Genomic DNA, 18,052 nt, shown 5'->3' with positions numbered 1-18,052 from the left:
ATAAAGCACAGGCACACACAGGTCTCACCACCCAAAAGAGCCTCTCTTCCTCCCCACCGGCCTGCCCTGTAACTGAGACAGAACATAAATGAAGAACAATTCATAACAGTACTAACGACGAGGAATTGAAATCCTAGCATTAATGCAGCTCAGCTTCCATTTCAGTCCTAGCTTTGGCAGAATTAATTAATCCCATATATAACAGTCCAGACACCCTAAAGTGGATGGGAACTGAATATGAAAAGCACAAACTCCCCCCAGGAGATGAAGCACTGTTTGGCTACTTGGAAGCAGAGCTGTCACAATCCCTCCTGCAAAATCTCCATGATCTGATACTGATAAGAGAAAAGAAAAAAGAGTGCCCAGAGGAAAAGAAGAGACTAAAGAAAGGGACTGGGAAATGCAGAACAAGACTGGGAGTCACAAGAGACTTCAATTAACTCTGGTAGGGATGAGGAGTTGAAAGCTCAGTCTTATCATATGCCAGGTTTTGAGGCTTCTGGACATAGTTTCTCAGACCTATGCTCCGAAAGAAAGGTGCAGAAGATAGCAAGGCCTGAAGCAGAACTAGCTGAGGTTTCTGATTACATTTTGGTTCCCTGCTCATCCTTTATTCATTTAATCGCTTAAATACAGAACCAGTGATGTTCCATGAACAGAACTACAGTGCTCTATTTAACTCCATATTAAGTGATGAAGCTTATCTTTCTATTAGGGTTGGTCCCTTCAACCTAGCATCTGAGAGCTTGTGGGTGTTAATGATACTGTTCTGCTAAACTCCAGGTTCTGTACAGGAGAAGTGCTGAGGCTGAGAGGGTTAGACAGCCTCCTGGGCCTGATTTCACCTCTTCAAACTACCAGAAAACTAAAACTCCCTGTAAACCTCAGCTACTGCTTGCAAGGGAAGTCTCTTGGAGTAGCCACATGGCTCCTGCTCAGATCAAGGGCCCAGGAAGGAAAGTAATGGGAGAGCACTGTGCTGGGGCTGCTCTTCCTGGCCTGGAGGCCATGCTCATAAGTGATAGGGTCTGTCGTGAATGTGGCAGAAAGAAGCTAGGACTACAGGCTGGGAGGGACTTCCTATGCTTGACACAAGTAGGAAGGAGCAGGAAAGCTACCCAAGGGGGATTTAACATGAGAATATGGGAAAAAAGGGACAGAAGTGAAAATTAGACCCATCAATTCAACCAACCATGCCTTGTTTTAGTAAGTTTTTGTTGCTGTCCTTGTTTATGAAAGTATACAAACAAAAAAACCCCAACAAAACACAAAGTAAGATAGATCCATACCTTGTTTCCCACCCCACAATTAATTCAAAGTGACAGAGCAATGATCTGTATAACAGCTTAGATTTTCCTCTGGTCCAAATCTCTTCAGTCCAAGTTCCTTCCTTGGCCAGGCTGGTGCATTATCATCAGTACTATTAACACTCATTTGATCTTTTCTAATTTGATGCATCTTCTCCCCCCCTCCAGAAATTAAGTATTGCTGAAATAACACAGTAAGATGTCTGCTCCGCATGTCATTAATGCACAGACAACACCAGATGAAGAACTGCACCTCTTTCTCTGCAGACTAGCCTGATCCAATTCGTACAAATGTATTAATGGGTTACATTTTCAAAAGAGCATTGAAGAGATTATCTGACATTGTCAAGAATCCCATCTCAGCATTGGGGTGCAATCCATATAGTTCAGGGTTTTCAGATGGAAACATTTAACCTATGTATTTATGGTATGCATCATAATCCAGATTTGGTGGGGCCAAGAAATCTAGTGCCAGTTCCCCTTTAAACTATAGAAAAGAATCAATAATGTTATTGATAATGCTGACACCAGTTCTTTGAAACATTCTTTTGCATTTACAAAGTTTCAGAGATTTGTTTGGAGTCTGTTGACATGACACCTCTATGTTCTAATAAAATGGAACAGGGTTACAAAATATTTTTAGCATAGTTACTATTTGCATAATTCCTACCAATCCCATTTTCTGCAGTATTAAAATACTGTTGCTTCTTCCTTCATGAGGATGCTCTGAGTTTATTTTAAAGACTGTCACTACTGAGGAGAGTGTATTTTAAGTACTGAATGTCTGCATCTCCTCAGCAGGGATTATTATGTAGTTTTGCAGATGAGAGTCTGAGACAGGAGAAAGTCATGTAGGACACCTGTGGGAGAGGCAGGACTGGAGCCTCAACTCACCTCAACCCTGTTGTGCATTAACACAAGCCACAACATTAGTTCTATTTAGTTTATCATTCATTAGGAGCTTTGCACAAACACACTGTACTCATAGTAATTTTAAAGAGGTCACAGAGGTAGATGTGACAGGTAAGTGGAGTGTGGGACTGGGATAGCAGTATACAAAAAATCTTAACTTGTCAGAAACAGCTATCCCACTGCACTTTCCACAGAAATGGTTGCCAGTCAGGACATTTCTTTATATGTTGATGTCCCTTCCATTCTCTTCTGCCTGGCTATTAGCAGCCAGGAGCTGGAACAGAAAAGAAAATCAAACTACTACACTGCCATCTATCTCTCCAAATGTAGGAGTCTTGCTTGGGGCTTTGGCCTCAGAGAGATAGACAGTGGTGATGATTTTTGCAGGAGAAAAAAATTAAGATCTCAATCAGCTCAATATTGAATCAAATATTATTAACTGCACTGTTCCTATAGAGCACGTGGGCCCTAACTCTGTCAGCATATTTAAGATAAGGCTTGGAACTTTGGATCAGATCAAGATTTAAGTAGTAGACAGGGCTTTGGTGAGATGTACTCTTGGTGTACAACAGTACTCCTACTGATGACAGGACAGAATAAAAGCTGTAGCAATCACATTTCTTTTCCAGACTCCCACAGCTCTTGCGCTGTAATAATTTCACTGGATTCAAAGCATTTATCTGAACTTATTGTCATAGGGCTGTCTGGGATTTAAACTAGACTTGAAATTGTTTTTTGTATTTCTAGCTCTAAGTGGTACTTTTCACAAGGGCTATTTCATCCTAATGCAGGGTCCGCTCCACAAAATCACAATAACATTTGAACGGCTTTTGGCATTTAGAATAGTCAACAAGAAGCTGCTGCTCAAAATAACACCAGTAAGCACTTATTTCTGAAGTCGTTTTTGTTCTGCAACCAACCATTTACCTGTGCCTGAATTTGCACCACTAACCTCACTCACGATAAGCTGTACCTTAAGATGCCACTTTGAAGCAGTGCTGAGGTTTTGAAAAAAGCCTTGTCATTTACCTCGAGTGGAAGATCAATTCTGTCAGACATTTTGTACTTACTAGTCTCTATGCTGGTACTTAAATCAGGTTTTACTGCATCCACGAGAGTTTTGTGCACAGAGAGAGGCTGTGGGTTACTGAGGTTCATGGCAGGAACTCACCACCCTTCTGTCCTTATAGCAGATCCCAGGTAAGGTATATCAAAGCTCATGCATAGTGGCTTATTCTAACACATCTCGTGGAGTGAATTTATAGCTAAAAGAACTCATCAGTAAGGCAAATAGGTAAAAAAGAGGGTAATCTCCCCAATGAACACAAAGCCCCACTGCTGATGAAAGGCCATCCTGTTTACATTCTTTTTGGCCGCCAGTCAATAAATGACTTTCTGTTTTTGCTGGTAATTCTGGGCTTTAACATTTTCCAATTAAAGCAAAAAGCTTGGAAAGATATTTCGCTGTTTAAAATACCAGTGGATCCACACTCAAGGTTGAGTCCCTAAACTTTTCAAAGACCTCACAAATAGCAGTGATTCTGTTCAGGTTTCACCACCTATACTTATTTTGCAATTATTTGAATGAAAGTTCAGGCTTCTGAAGGTTGATGGACTACCTAAACTGGAAGCAGTAATTCTTTACTTATCCATAGGCTAGAGGCAGAGCCGGAGCCAGGAGGATGAGCTTCCCACCATGCCCCCATGACCTCAGCTGTCGTGTGGAGAAATCAGCCTCCTTCGAGGTCAGGAGTACAGTGGTGTTTAGCCTTTCCATCTCCATGGCAACTTACTCTTGGGCATCTTCTTCTGAGCAGTTACTTCCAATTGCCTTCATTTGAGTGTGGCTCTTTGACATATGAAACCCCCCTTGTTAGGGACCAAGGACACATCAGCCTGCTCATCTCGCTTGCAACTGCAAGGCAGCTTCAGCCCATCACCAGGTGTGAAAAGTGTACTTTCCCAGTACACAACTTTGCCAGGCTCCACAAATGGCCTGCTCACATATAACATGCTAAGTTCTGTATTTTATTCCTCCCAAATAAATTTTTTATCCTTTGGACAATGAAAAATAACAAGTCTGGAAAGGGCATTTGAAAAATTTCTTGCCTGTTTTTAGCAAATTGTGTACAATCAGTTCTCTAAAGAGACTACTTCAGCAGCTAAGGAGAAACTGCCAGGTTTTAAAATATTCATATATATACATATACATATATATATATATATACACACACACACATATATATATATATTATACACACACCCCCTCTGTATATACATCACATTTGATATAAATGTAAATTCAATTAATTTCCATGCAGGACCTCTTAGAACTAAAGTTAAAGCAATGTTTTCTTTTTGTAGCCCTAATAATTCTAACACTTGTTGCTAATTAGAAGCAACTTTGACTATCTGGAACCTTGGACTCATGGATGCTCCACATACACTGCTGTCCAGGAAAAAAACTCAACAGTGAAATTTGAATAATTCAATATATATCAGCAGGTGATAACCCGATAAAGGTACAGAAACAGATGTACGAGAGGGTAGTGAAAAATGAAAAACAGTCTTAGAAATTATTTCCCCTATTTTGGAACCAGGAAAATGCAAGGAAATGTATAGCATTTACATTCTATGATTTTTCTGGGGAAGAAAATATGCAAACAGGAAGTGTAAGTTTTGAGGGTAGTGCCATTCTGGGCTGCTGAAACTGATGAATCTATCAGTTATGTTGGTTACAGTGCAGTTCCATAAAAGATACTTTCCCATGCCAACCCAGACCTTTCTAAATTGAAGCACCTTAAAATAGTATTACTAGGAAAATGAAAACCTAAATGTACACAACATCATTAAGATTACTATATAAGCAGTGTTACAGAATACTGAATTCAAGTTACTAAGTAAGGGTACTTGAAAAAGTAAACAAGCAGTATGCCAATAAACAAACACTTTCAGACAAAATCTGCTTATGAATCATTGTAAAATTTATTTCTGCACAGCCAGATGAGACCTTGCTATGGGTGCAGATGCATAGATGAGAAAGTTTGTGGTCTTCTATTTCCCTGAAGCTGAACATAACTAATACATATTCAAGAGCTTTAGGCCCATATGAAAGTTCTTACCACAACGGGGCTGATGAATTCTTGCCAATATATACCACAGTGCCTGTGGTCCCAGACATTGGTAATGTGGCCACCATATATGATTTCACTGAAGAGGTAATGCAAGTCTTCCCATGGAACCTACCAAGGGAATAAAATGCATCACTAAATAAAACAAGTTGGTTTTCTAAACTACAGACCAAAGCTGTTCAGAATAAATGGTGTTAAGACAAACAAAAGAAATTCAAGTGCTTCCTTTCAGAAAATTTCATGGTTAAATATTCACATTGCTGGGTTTGGTTTGTACAGGAGACAACACTGAAAACCAGTTTTCTTTTATTTCAATCCAGTAAGAGGTATCTGAGTAAAACCTGCAAGTTTGAGACTAAAATCTGTAACAGTGTAAATGTATTATCTGAGCATTAGGTCATGTTTTCTACCTTACTCCTTATAAAAAAACTTTTAAGAGAAAAGTACATTTTCAAAACACTGCATGATGTAAGAGAACAAAACTTCATGAACAAGTGCACATATTTTCCTGTTGAGATCTTTAAAAACATAATCCTCATGAGCAACAGAAAGGTAGCCTACTGTGTCTTTCTTAAAGACGAAATAAAAAACTCGTATCTGATTGCAGTCTTTTATATCTCCTCACTAGGAAACTCTTAGTAACTGAAATTCTACATTATTTCAATTTGGGAAGTATTCAAGTTCTTTGGTAAAAATTGAACTAATATTAATCCTAGGACTGCCACATCACACAAGCATTAAGTTTATTTTGTAGAATTCTAGTCATAATGCCACTGTTATAGCCTGTGATTAAGAGTGGTAAAACATTTTGTTTAAGAAACTACTGTCCTCTTTCATTTGGCTTCACAGAATTTGAAGCTTCTCTTTTCTTCCCTTTGGTTTTGCAAAATATGCCAGTTTGTGAGGAAACCTTTCCAGACAGGAACCTTTATGCCCTTGGGGGCAGTATTTGCCTCCCAACAATTCAAGTAAAAACTTAATTATAGACTTTAAATATTGGATGATGTAACGGAACAGAACAAGTGAAATAGCTGCAGCTATTCCAGCCTGCTTGCTACATAAACTTGTCTGTAACAATTTAATTACGTGAAACTCTAATCTGTCTTTATTTTAAACTGGTTTAAAGAGCATGAAAAAAAAATAATTAAAAAAAGCCACTGGAATATAATATGTAACAATGCATGCTTGTGAAGAGAAGATTGAACAGAGAATACCTGTGAAAAATTGAAACAACCTGGATTTAGAACAAAATGTTCTTCAAGTTAGAATACATCTGCTTTTCTCTTTGTTGGCAACAAACACTAATGTTGTTGTTTGGTTTTTTTTTTAATTTCATATATATTTATCTCAAGAAATTGCTTCTTCCTTTGTCTTTCAGGAGAGTATATCAGTATTCTAACTCAGTACAAGCTCATTTAGCTGCACATTTCTGTGGAATTGATTATACTGGGATAATCAAAGCTGGTGATATAAAAAAGGCATTTTTGATAGTGTAAGAAAACTAAGGAGTTTGCATTAGAAATATTTTCAGTTGTCAGATTCACATTTCCATTGTACTCCATAGAAACCTAGTCTGTTATACCCCCAAAACCACAGAGCCATTGCTCAGTGGGTGGATAATGGTAAGGACAGAACCCACATCCCCCTTTACAACATTGAATGACAATTCCATGCACGTGTGTGTTGCAATCAGAAGGTGGAGGAGTGGGACAATAAGACAGGATCAAGCATCCTGTACTTCACATGAGGACACCTTAACTATCAGAGGTTAGTGTGTTGGAATTTGTCATAGCACAGGAAAATGGATTTAGTTAAACTGAGATGCAAGATTAGATAGTCACAGGAAAACACTATAAACTGGTACAAATGATGATGGAGTTAAGGCAATTCCCTCTAGCTGATGGGCTAGCTCAAATTGCCCAGTTTATGCTTTCTGCTTTCTGGTCAATCCCCAGTTGTCTTAAGAAAGATGTCCCAAGTTGGATTATATATAGATATAGATATATAATTTGTGTATATATACACACATGTAATACACATGTATACAAAGTCATAGACCTGCATATGTACATACAAAGTCCCATATAAAAAAAAACTTACTGCCCTATTTCTCTCTCCAATATCTATGTTAAAAAAATCCTTTCAAAACCACAGGGTAATGAATCACTAACCAATACAATGAAACGGGCCAATAAACTATATTACCAAAAGGAGAGAAGAAATAATTCTTGCTCTTACAGTTCTTTCTAGTATTCCCTGCCATCAGTATCCTCCCTCTCATTAATCAGCAAAATTGATTATTCAGCTTATGAATTGTGGTTTGAAATGAACAGAGTTTAAAGCATCAAGATTTATTAACAAAGAACACTGAGGGATGGAATAAGTTGATTTTATAGACTTGTTTTCTAAATAGGAAACATTATTAAATCACAACTATAAAATTAAGCAATAACTTCACTATTATGACAGCAGGTACCACAAAACGGAAAAAACACTTTGATGTCCTATTAGTTAAATAAAGGTTGTAAGGGGTATGAAGACAAAAAGAAAATTAATTTCTAAGAGTAAAAAGAAGTTGGAAGGTATGGAGAAAACCATATAAACAAGGGGTGACGCTTCCCTCTTTTCTTCCTTTAGGAATACCTCTGAAATTTCTTTAAATTACTAAAATTGGAGATTTATTTAGAAATATACTGTATCATTCAGTAATAAATAATAACTGCTTTTATTTAGGCATTTCACATTTTCACCTACAGAACTTAGACAAGTGACCTCAACTCAATATTTAAACTATACAAGTGTGAAATATGCTGTAGCTCAGAAATAAAATCACTCATCTACCCTTAACTTTGACTCAAGGGGAACATTACTGAGAAAGTCACAACAAGGTGGCATCCTTAATACATAATAATGACACATTCAGGAAATGCACCATTATTTATATATGTGACGTGCTGTAAATTGCTTCCATCATCAAAACTAATTGTAGTGATTATTAATGCAGTGTTATGAACTGTCAGAATTGCTGTTTATAATTACATTTGTGCAAATGCTTCATTACCTGCCTAATGAATTTGGCATATATGCACATGTAAACCCCTGTTTTTGTTAACATAATGAAGGGCATTTTTCCCCCTTAGCTACTGATGTGGAACTGGTCTGACCTATATTACAAAGTTCAAGCATCCACTGCCAGAAAAAATCCCACAACTGCCACCTTCTTTGATCTGGTTTAGTTTCATACTGAACAACAGCATCATGCAATGCCAGCTACTTAAATAACAGCTCCAGAGAAAGGACTGTGTCCCCCTTATTCAGTATAAACAGCTGATATAGCTGAAACGACCTTGGTGTGTGGTTACCTGCCCACTACTTCTCACCTTCTTGTGGGCCTCCAAATAGTTGCAGAGGACAGTGACACAGACAGCAGGAACTCTGGTGCTGAACAGGTACCTTCCATTGCAGCCCTGACAGCCAAACTTCATTCTCCCAGCAACACAAGTGTGAAAATTGCACAGAAGACATAGGATGCTTTTAAATTCCCATTCTCTGGAACACAGTTCACAGTTCTCCTGTGAAAGGAGAAAACTAGTAACATGTACTAACAATCGGCAGTGTTACTGATAGCTGTGCCTGCCCCAGCTACTGAAAAGGAGCACTCACGAGCTGGGAGTTGGAAGGGGAGTAAGAAATAGGTTTCTTAATGATCAAATATTATTGGGCAGTATTTTTTGCAGTAAATCCCAGATGCTCAAGTGTTGATAGTGATATTTTTATTTCCAAATCTCCCCAGGAAAGAACTGTTGTGCGACGGAAACCATGAAAAAGTCTTTAAACTCTATAAATATTACTCAGGTAACTACTATAGTTTCTTAACATAAATCATCCATAGATTTTATCCCAAGCAGAAAATTTACCAGTTTAATGCTTATTAAAAATCCTTCCAACTCCTTCAAAATTTACACTGTTTCCCAAAGAGTCATGTTTGAAACTGAAGTTTAATCTTTTTTTTTTTTTCTCCATTGCTCATAGTTTTAGTAGAGAATTTTGGCAAGATAAGATTCAGTACAGGGCTTCAGCTGTTTTTTAAAATATTTGGCATTTGCCTATAAAACCTGCAGAAACAAATCCTTAATTCTCTGATATTTTTCTATATTCTGTCTTTTAGTTTAAGAAGCAATGGACATAACAAAATTAATTTTGATACCTCAAAAACATACACGTATGGAAGAAACTTCAGAGGGGTAAACTCTTGGCTTTCAAAAGGAAATAGATCATCCTGAACTAAACAACAGGTAGCAGAATCTGGGCAAAGGTGAAGGACTACATGTCTACCAAAAAACCTCCTTAAGTCAGAATGCTGAGTTCAACCATGAAAAATACAGCACAGGTTTCTACCCTGAATAGAACTACAAAACCATGAAATTTATTCCACCTGGACTAGGCATAGTTTAATTTTATTATTATAATTAAAAGAAATTAAAATACCTTAACCAGAAATATATTAAAGACAGTGTCTGCAGAGAGTTTGTGGTAAGCCACAAATACCCATAGTTCAGAATAATGGGTGAGAAAAGTCTTCTAAAGTATAAAGTTTAGAAATTGGTTAATTAAAATACATACATATATATTCTTGCACTAAACACAGACTGAAATGGGGCAACAATGTGATGAACCATCTATATTAAAAACTTTGTCGAGCTTTTTCAGCTTTCCTTTAAAAACATGAGAATATGTTATTTCAAAAAAGGACAATAAATCCTGTATTAACAGCTACAAAACCACAGCTGTTTTTCCTTTCTCACAAGTATCTTTCTGACTCAACTCCTACTATTAAAATCAATCCACTTGCAGCTAAGGTAGCCCTGACAGCTCTTGTGTTTTGGGTTTTTTTCTTTTTTACTCCTCAGTATTGGTTAGCAGAATTCCTTCTAAAAGAAACTCTTAGTTACTGTTTTCACACACATCCAAGCTCTGCCTTCATGTGTCCTGTGCTCAAATAAATACATGTGAATACCTTGCTGGAAGGCAAAAGTGTAGTTACGGTTGCCTTTATTATGGCCTGGTTTCTTGACCTGAACAAGTTGGCTGCTCCAGCACTTCCTCTGCTGCAGGAAGCCGCCTCACACTGGGACTGAAGGTCTTCGTACAAGTTCCTTAGTCTAACAGACAGGAATAAGCAGGGATGTGGAGGGAAGGAGCCTTCACACATCCTTTAATGCACCGGTTCTCCACATTCTCATGTCTTCTTTCTCCTCCTTCTTCTTTCCACCCACCAGGCAGAACCTCACACAGGAAAAGAGTGAAAGATAAAACAACAAATGACACATAACCCTTACTCATGAATTCCTTTCTTTATGCCTCACTACAGGATTTCATACACATGGTACTGAGCCATTGCCTGAACACCCTGTGGGAGAACAGACAGAGTCACCCCAAATTTAGAGCAGAGCAAAATTTATGAGCACCATTGAATGAAAGAGCTCTGACTTTAGAGCATGGACAGGCTTGTTCATCAGACTGCACCACTGGCTGAAGCTGGTGCAATAAATGCAACTTCTATCTTTGTAAGCATACGTGTGCATGTGTATAATGAACAATACAAACATATGTGTTGTTGTCATGCCCTTCTTCCTGCCCAACACTGATGAGAAACATAGAGGCAGTGCAGGGCACAGAGGGCTGGCACCCTGCAGCTGTCAGGTTAGTTTGGAATCAGAATGATCCCAAAGTCCTGGTCTCCCACAAAATGATCATCACCACTAGTACTTCTCCCCACAGGGGAAGGAGTAATTAAAACAGACAAATGGAAAAAAAAAAGTATCTTGTTTTTACCTGGTCAAAACTGTAGAGATCAGCATCTTAATTAGCCAGAAACCCTGTAGGAGGTTCACTGGTAATTTTAACTGAGTTTTCTACTATTCCTTGGGGAATTACGTGCTCTTCTGGAGTTGGAGCTGGTTTAGCACTAATAAAAACACTGAAAATAAGATTATTTTCTTCACTGTAGTGCTCAAGGAGTTTCATCACTGTTCCCAGACAATCAGCTACTTGGATGAATATTCTTTTGAAAAACGAATATGATTATTGTGAGAAAACACATAAATTTTTTATCCTTAAGAAATTGTTGTTGTGGATTTATAATGGGATACAGCTAAGTCACTTTCATCTCTTGATATATGTTAAGGTTTCACTGTTAGCGTCCAAAATTTCAGGCCTTGATTCTGAAGCTAATGAAAATATAAACTCAGGGCTAAGTGGTCTGTGGTGGTGGGTGTTATCACATGCAGAGACAGGCATAACTCATCAGATACCTGGACTCTACTGAAGTTCCTCATAGAACTGGAACCTAAGAAAAAACTTGTTCAATACATATCAGGAGCAAGACAGCTATCCTATATTTAAAGCTATCCTGCTACTCAAAAAATATGTTTCAGACTACTTCATAGTCTAATAGTTTTTAAGGTTCCAAATATATGAAGACAGTGAAAAGATATTAATAGATCAGAGAAGAGAGTTATAACAGAAAAGTATCTACCTCCAAAACACCTACTGGTGAAAAATGGGAATATCAACAGAAAGGTTTGAACTGTGGCTGGGCTAAAGATGTTTTAAACACAACATTGGCCCACACTCCACCTTTCTTTGTTACAGTAGTAGCATTTCAAGTCCAATTGCAGCTCAGCCATGCAGCTTTACTCTGGCTTTTCACTGATGTGCCAGAACCTGCTGACTGCACTGGCAATTTCCATGCAGCAGAAGAACAATTACAGACCTATATACCAGCCAAGCAATATGACATGTCAGTCATGCCCTGGTTGCTGCATCACTTTATCATGAAACCTGCTGAGGGGATATTCCCAAATTGTCCACTGACATGTGGAAAAAAGAAGAAGAGAATGGAAAGAGAGGGAGATTTTCATATTACATTACATGATAGCAGCCTGGCAGAACCTGCATTTTCAAATAGGCTACAACCATCCAATGCAAAGTGGAAGCAAATGGAGCCTTAATATAATAACAAAATAAACATTCAATGTATCAGATGTCTGAATTTGAGAAATTAATTAAGACTGACAGAAGTGTTAAACCCCATACCAAAAAAATTTTAAGTCAGTCTTTCTTCTGCCAGTTTATCAACAACTGTGCCAGCTACTTTTGCTAGATCTGAAGCAAAAGTAAATTTTAAAGTATTTCCCAGGTCAGTCAGTATAGCAGGTGTGGTTTGGATTTCGCTTTGTTTGGGGTTTTGTTGTTGTTCAGTTTTTTGTTTTGTTTTGGGAGGGTTTTGTTTGTTTGTTTTAATATCTAATTATACACTCCCTAGCCTCCAATAAAATCCATAGTAAAATACTTCATCTTTTTGCTCCAGGATTTTTTTGAAACATAAAGTTACAGGGTTGTTGAGCAGAATCCCAGAAGACTAAAGCTTGAGAACAGAGTACGTCCAAATATCACTAGCTCTATCTAGATTAGCAGCATTTGAGATTTGGTCCAATACCTTTATGGAGTCTCCTTTTGGGGTTTTCCCAATACTTCACTATCAAAAATCTTCATAGCAAAATCAGTGCCTCTCTTCCCTCAGCAGTCAGGCATAACAGGCTGAAAAACAGAGCAGATCTGTAACACCAGAAGCTTCTCAGATGTTCCCCATTCATCCCTCTGGCTTCAGACACACAACACTGCCTCTGCCATCTCCCATTTTCTCATCCTGTCCCCAGTGCAGCTGAGAATTCTGAAATTCCCCTGAAAACCTTCTCAGCCCTTCTCTTCACAACATTTCTACACTCACTGGCAGTGAAGCAGGGCTATTTTCTGACTGGCATGACTAGCTTACTCATGTGAAATCTGAAGAGTTGTTCTGGTTTCACTGCCAATAAAGGGTGCAGTTTGTGTGTGCTCCCACAGAGCCTAGCACACCAGGACTCCTTACTAATCCCATGGTGATCTCATCTGGCAAACAATACTGAATCTAGCCCATCTCTTCATTTGTTGCAGGCAACCTGGTTGACAGACAAACCAGGCTGTTGAGGTTAAAAACAGAAGAGGAGGGGATCACCCAATTTTCACCAACACCTTAACATCAAGGCCTGGAACATGCATTTCTTGTTTAGCTTCAGGCCAGAGGGGTTGCCACATACAGACATCAGCTATTTAGCATAAAATGTGGGAAGTAAGCACCTGTTTTTCAGTAATGTGCAGTTTGCAGTGCTCCTGTTCGCACCATTACTGTGCTGGGAAACCACGGCTCACCAAGGGATTGCATGGATCTCTCTGCGTGCTGCAGAGTGGGTTCTTGGTTCACACAATGCTAGCCAAAGCCATGGCTGCTATCTCTGAAAAGCAGCACTCCGGGGCTAATTATACAGTTTCTCCAGGGGCAGTCAGACCCATTACAATAAAGTCTCCATTATGGCCTGCTGAATGGAACAGGAGCTCTTAATTAGGCAGGGGAAGTGCATGCCTGAGAGCAATCCTACCTACCCACTAAGGGCTTTCTGCTTTCTCTCTCCCATTCCTCCTAGGAGGGTGACACTGTTCAGCAAAACATGTCATACACCCTAGTAATATGTTACAATCAAAGCCAAAGCAAATTGAACAAGATTATTAGCTGTTTAAAACTTTTGCTGTAATCCATCACATATTTTGTATTCTGGGCACATCCCTCCAGCCGAGGAGGCATTCCCTATCAGAGAGACTGTTTGACACTCACTAGAAAAAGAACCCCATAGCCATGTTGGACAGCCTTCTTGAGTGCCTCCTTTGGAGCCATCTCCTGCCTTTGTCTGAGGGAGATATTGTAAAATCTTCTGGAGTCTATAGTGAACCCAAGCTTTTTGCCTGCAATAGAAATAATTGGGAAAGGGTGAGTGACAGAGGGGGAGGAGATAGGAAAATCAGTGCAGCAGAAAGGAAAAAGAATGATAATGCCCCCATTAATTTCACTATCACTTGTGCAATGCATGTAACTTCCTCTGAAGCACTTCACTAAACCCTTACAATTTCAACAAGCAAAATTGCGAGCTCTCAACAGTGGCCTTATTGCTGGTATTAGAAAAAGCCTGCAGAAATCTGTTCCCTTGGTTTTAAGATAATGAACCTTTTGACATTTTGATAGATGCTCGGCATTGTTACTGATCTTTAGAAACTCTTACAGGGGGTACAGAGCAATTCCCTTATGAAAAAGGGAGCAACATGTGGTAGATATCACATCAGTTTTTTAACTGATTGGTTCAGTGGGTAAATGCACAAGCCTCTCACCTTGTGAGGCCTGAGCTTAAATTGAGCACAGTGAGGTCACAGATGTATTAACCTGGTATTCTCACTATTGTCTGTGGGGAATAGTAATCCTAAGTACAGAGCCACAGAGCCCTACACAATTGAATATAGTTTGTATAATGACCATTATTTAGTCACAGGGGGCACAAGATTACATGAGCATGGAGAAAATTGCCCTCTGGCCCTCATCTAGTCAAAAGGTAGAAAACAGTACAAAGGAAACCAGCATTAAGCCAAGCAGAGGAATGCTCGGTCTAGAAATTTCTTCATACTGTAGAGGTTATGGCCTTGCACTTTTCATCTACCTCATTGTCATGAATATGATGCGGGTGGAAGAAACTTTAGAACTTGAATCTTCTGCTGAAAATAAACTGTGTCAAACTTTCCCATAGGAATGTATACTCCATTGTAGTGACAGATGACTCCAGAAGGCTTTGTTCTGTTTAGTAAAAAAACCGCCCACATCCATATATGCCTGTGTGTATGAGCACATGCACACAAGCATATAACCCTATATTGATTTATCTACATTCTAGCCCTGCATGCTCCATTTCACTTTTGAGCTCAATTTTAATTTGCAAGTTGCTTCAGTTGCAAGTCATCCTTGCACCAGAAGCAAATAACAGGTATGTCTAGTGTCTCAGTATCTTCAAGTGAAGCCAGAATGAAAAACACAGGAGTAGCTAGACTGCTTTCTTACCATTTTGCTAAATCCATCCTTGTGCTTTCCATATACCTTGAGCCAAGTTTTTCCTCCACCAATTCCTATACATATGGCAAAACATCCACTACACATAAAAGATGTTCATTGATAAATGCTTCAATTCTGCACCATTCTCAGACTTGAGCGTCCGATGATGATTGCCATTTCACAAAAGAAATCATCAGGGGAGTGAACTGAAGACAAGAAGGGAAGCAGGTAGTGAAGCAAGTGAGAAGACAATCATTCCCATATCTCTGTGGTATAGAGGCCACGTGATGGAAAGCAGCAACTTCTGAATGAAAAGGACCTCTTCAATAACTGAATTCAAGAAGTCATTATAATGCAGCCAATACTGGCCCTTTATAAAGCCAGGGCAGCTGGGAAAAATAAACGCTCAGGACAAAACTTGCATTATCAGAAGTCATGTAAAAATGGGCAAAAACTGTAATGGTGGAGAGAAACAGATCTATAAGACCAAGACTTGGAATCAAAAATCAAAACAGTATGACTGGAAAACAAATGGAAGGAGGTTGGACAGTATTGACAGCTCAATCTTTCTTGGTATCACAGAATTATCAAAACGGAGACCTGAAAAATAGTCATCCTGTGGGGTTACCTACCAGCCCTAATACCATAACGAGAACACCTCTAGATATTAACAGGGTAGCTTACTGTATGTTCATTTATGAATGACCACTCTTGCCAGGTACATATATGCAAACTAAAAGAAATCACAATCACAGCTTTCCAAATATTCTGTGATTCAAATCTCACCACAATACCTCTTCATAAACTTTTCACCAGTAGAACAGGCTAGGAAGGACCACAGTCATCGATCTCAAATTCTTGTTGACCATCCAGTTGTAGAAGTTATTTTCTTTCCTCCTAAGATCTGAGTTTTATCAGACAAGCCAACACCCTCATTCACACTTGTCCTGAAAGATGTGCTCTCAGATTTCATACTTCAGTGTACATCACTCTGTACTGATGAAGAGTATTGTAAGTTTCTGAAAAGAGGTTTGGGGTTTTTTTGTCTATTCCAGAAGAACTTTCCTTTTCTGGAGTCCTCCCACTTATTTCATTTCTTGGTGGATCTTGCAATATCAACCCTACTGAGCACATCCATGCCTGGAAGCAGGTCAAAGACATAAGTACAGATGATGTACTTTCTCTCTGCTAGTGTCCTTCTTCCCTAGACTACAGAAAAAGATTGGGATCTTGCAAGATATGGCAAGTAGTAATCTATATGGCAGCTGAGAAAACCATAGAATAGCACAAGGCTGGAGAACCTCGCTTTGGCAGCAAACATAGTGGGAAAACTGTTCTGCTGGACTTATCTTCTGACAGTGAAAGAGCGTGACTAGTCTTATGGGGAGCTCTCAATCAGACTCTGACACTCACACAAAAAACCTCAGGTGATACAAGCATTGTAAGCATACAGTCCCAGATGGAACAATGTGCAGATGCAGAGGAAAATGGATAGCTGTTTTCAGATCGTGTTCCCAAGTATATGCCTTTCATTCTTCAAAGAGTAATTAAACTGACGCAGTTTGCCCTTGCAGAAAGCTACAGAACCTCATACAGGTTAACAAATCTTTGCAGATGAAGTTAGCAAATGATACGAGAGAAACGGGAAGTCACACTAGAGAGACAGGAAGTATTCTTGTAATTAATTTCACACACCTGAGTATTTTGTTATCTCATAGATGACAATCCACTCAAAGTCCTTTCTATAACCACCTATAAAAGCATTTCTCCCCATAGGTTACTATATATTGGTATGACTGCATCAGCCACAGAACTGCAACCTTGCATGGGTGAACTATGATTTATTAACTAAATATCCCAACTCCTAACACTACCATCATATCCTCTTATGGACTGGCATGAAATTTTATTTACACTTACTGGCTTAAGATTCCTGAAGCACAAAGCACTGCAGAGGGCTTTAATCCTGCATTGTAAATTAAATGCAATGCACAGAGCAAACCAAGCAGTAAAGAGAAGGGTGGGAATAATATCACAATACATTTTAATTTCCATGAGAGCTTTACGTCAAGATGAACTTTCTGTAAAAATTTTAACACTGCTTTCTTTCTAGGATCTCATAGGGCATAGTTGGAGTCAGGGACATACAATTCAGCTCTTAACATCCTTTGTTGCTTCTAACATGCCCTTAGCCAGAAGACAGCCTAAATGAAAAGGTGTGCTTAGATCCTTCTGCATTTCACCAAGGACCACTTATGATATACTGCAAGTGAATTCCTAAAAAGACTCCTAAATATGTCTAGTGCTAGGAAACCCATGACTACTCAATTTCAGACGTGTATGGTGTAATACTGCCATGCCAACTACTGGAGATGTGTTTTCTAGGCTTATGCATGTATAATAGTGAAATAATTTAGCCATAGAGTCCTGTCCTTCAGGTTATACAACCTTTATCAGGCAGACATGAATTCACTGTCCAGTTCTGCAACATGGTCTCTACACAGTTTTCAAAATTAGCTACTTCTGGAGGGAACAAAACAGTAGAACTTGACATGGAGAAAGCAATTTTGCTTTGCTTTCAAGACACACACAGAGGGATGAGACAAGAAGAGATCTAACAAAATACAAGTTCTTTGGTTTGCTTTGTCAGGAGAAAAACCTTTGTTAAGGGAGCCACAATGTACTTCAGAAGGTCTATGAGGCAATATACTAAGCTTTGGAGTTCCAGATTT

General features: G+C 38.9%; 1 pseudogene; it reads right to left on the bottom strand.

Moving 5' to 3' along the window:
* Positions 1–18,052, bottom strand: part of LOC139674642 (dynein axonemal heavy chain 11-like) — a 102,280-nt pseudogene that overhangs the window by 13,415 nt on the left and 70,813 nt on the right.

The sequence above is a fragment of the Pithys albifrons genome, chromosome 7 (genome assembly GCF_047495875.1).
Source record: "Pithys albifrons albifrons isolate INPA30051 chromosome 7, PitAlb_v1, whole genome shotgun sequence".
NCBI classification, from domain to species: Eukaryota; Metazoa; Chordata; class Aves; order Passeriformes; family Thamnophilidae; genus Pithys; species Pithys albifrons.
The sequence above is the reverse complement of the archived record's forward strand: the minus strand, read 5'-3'. Positions and strand labels throughout refer to the sequence as shown.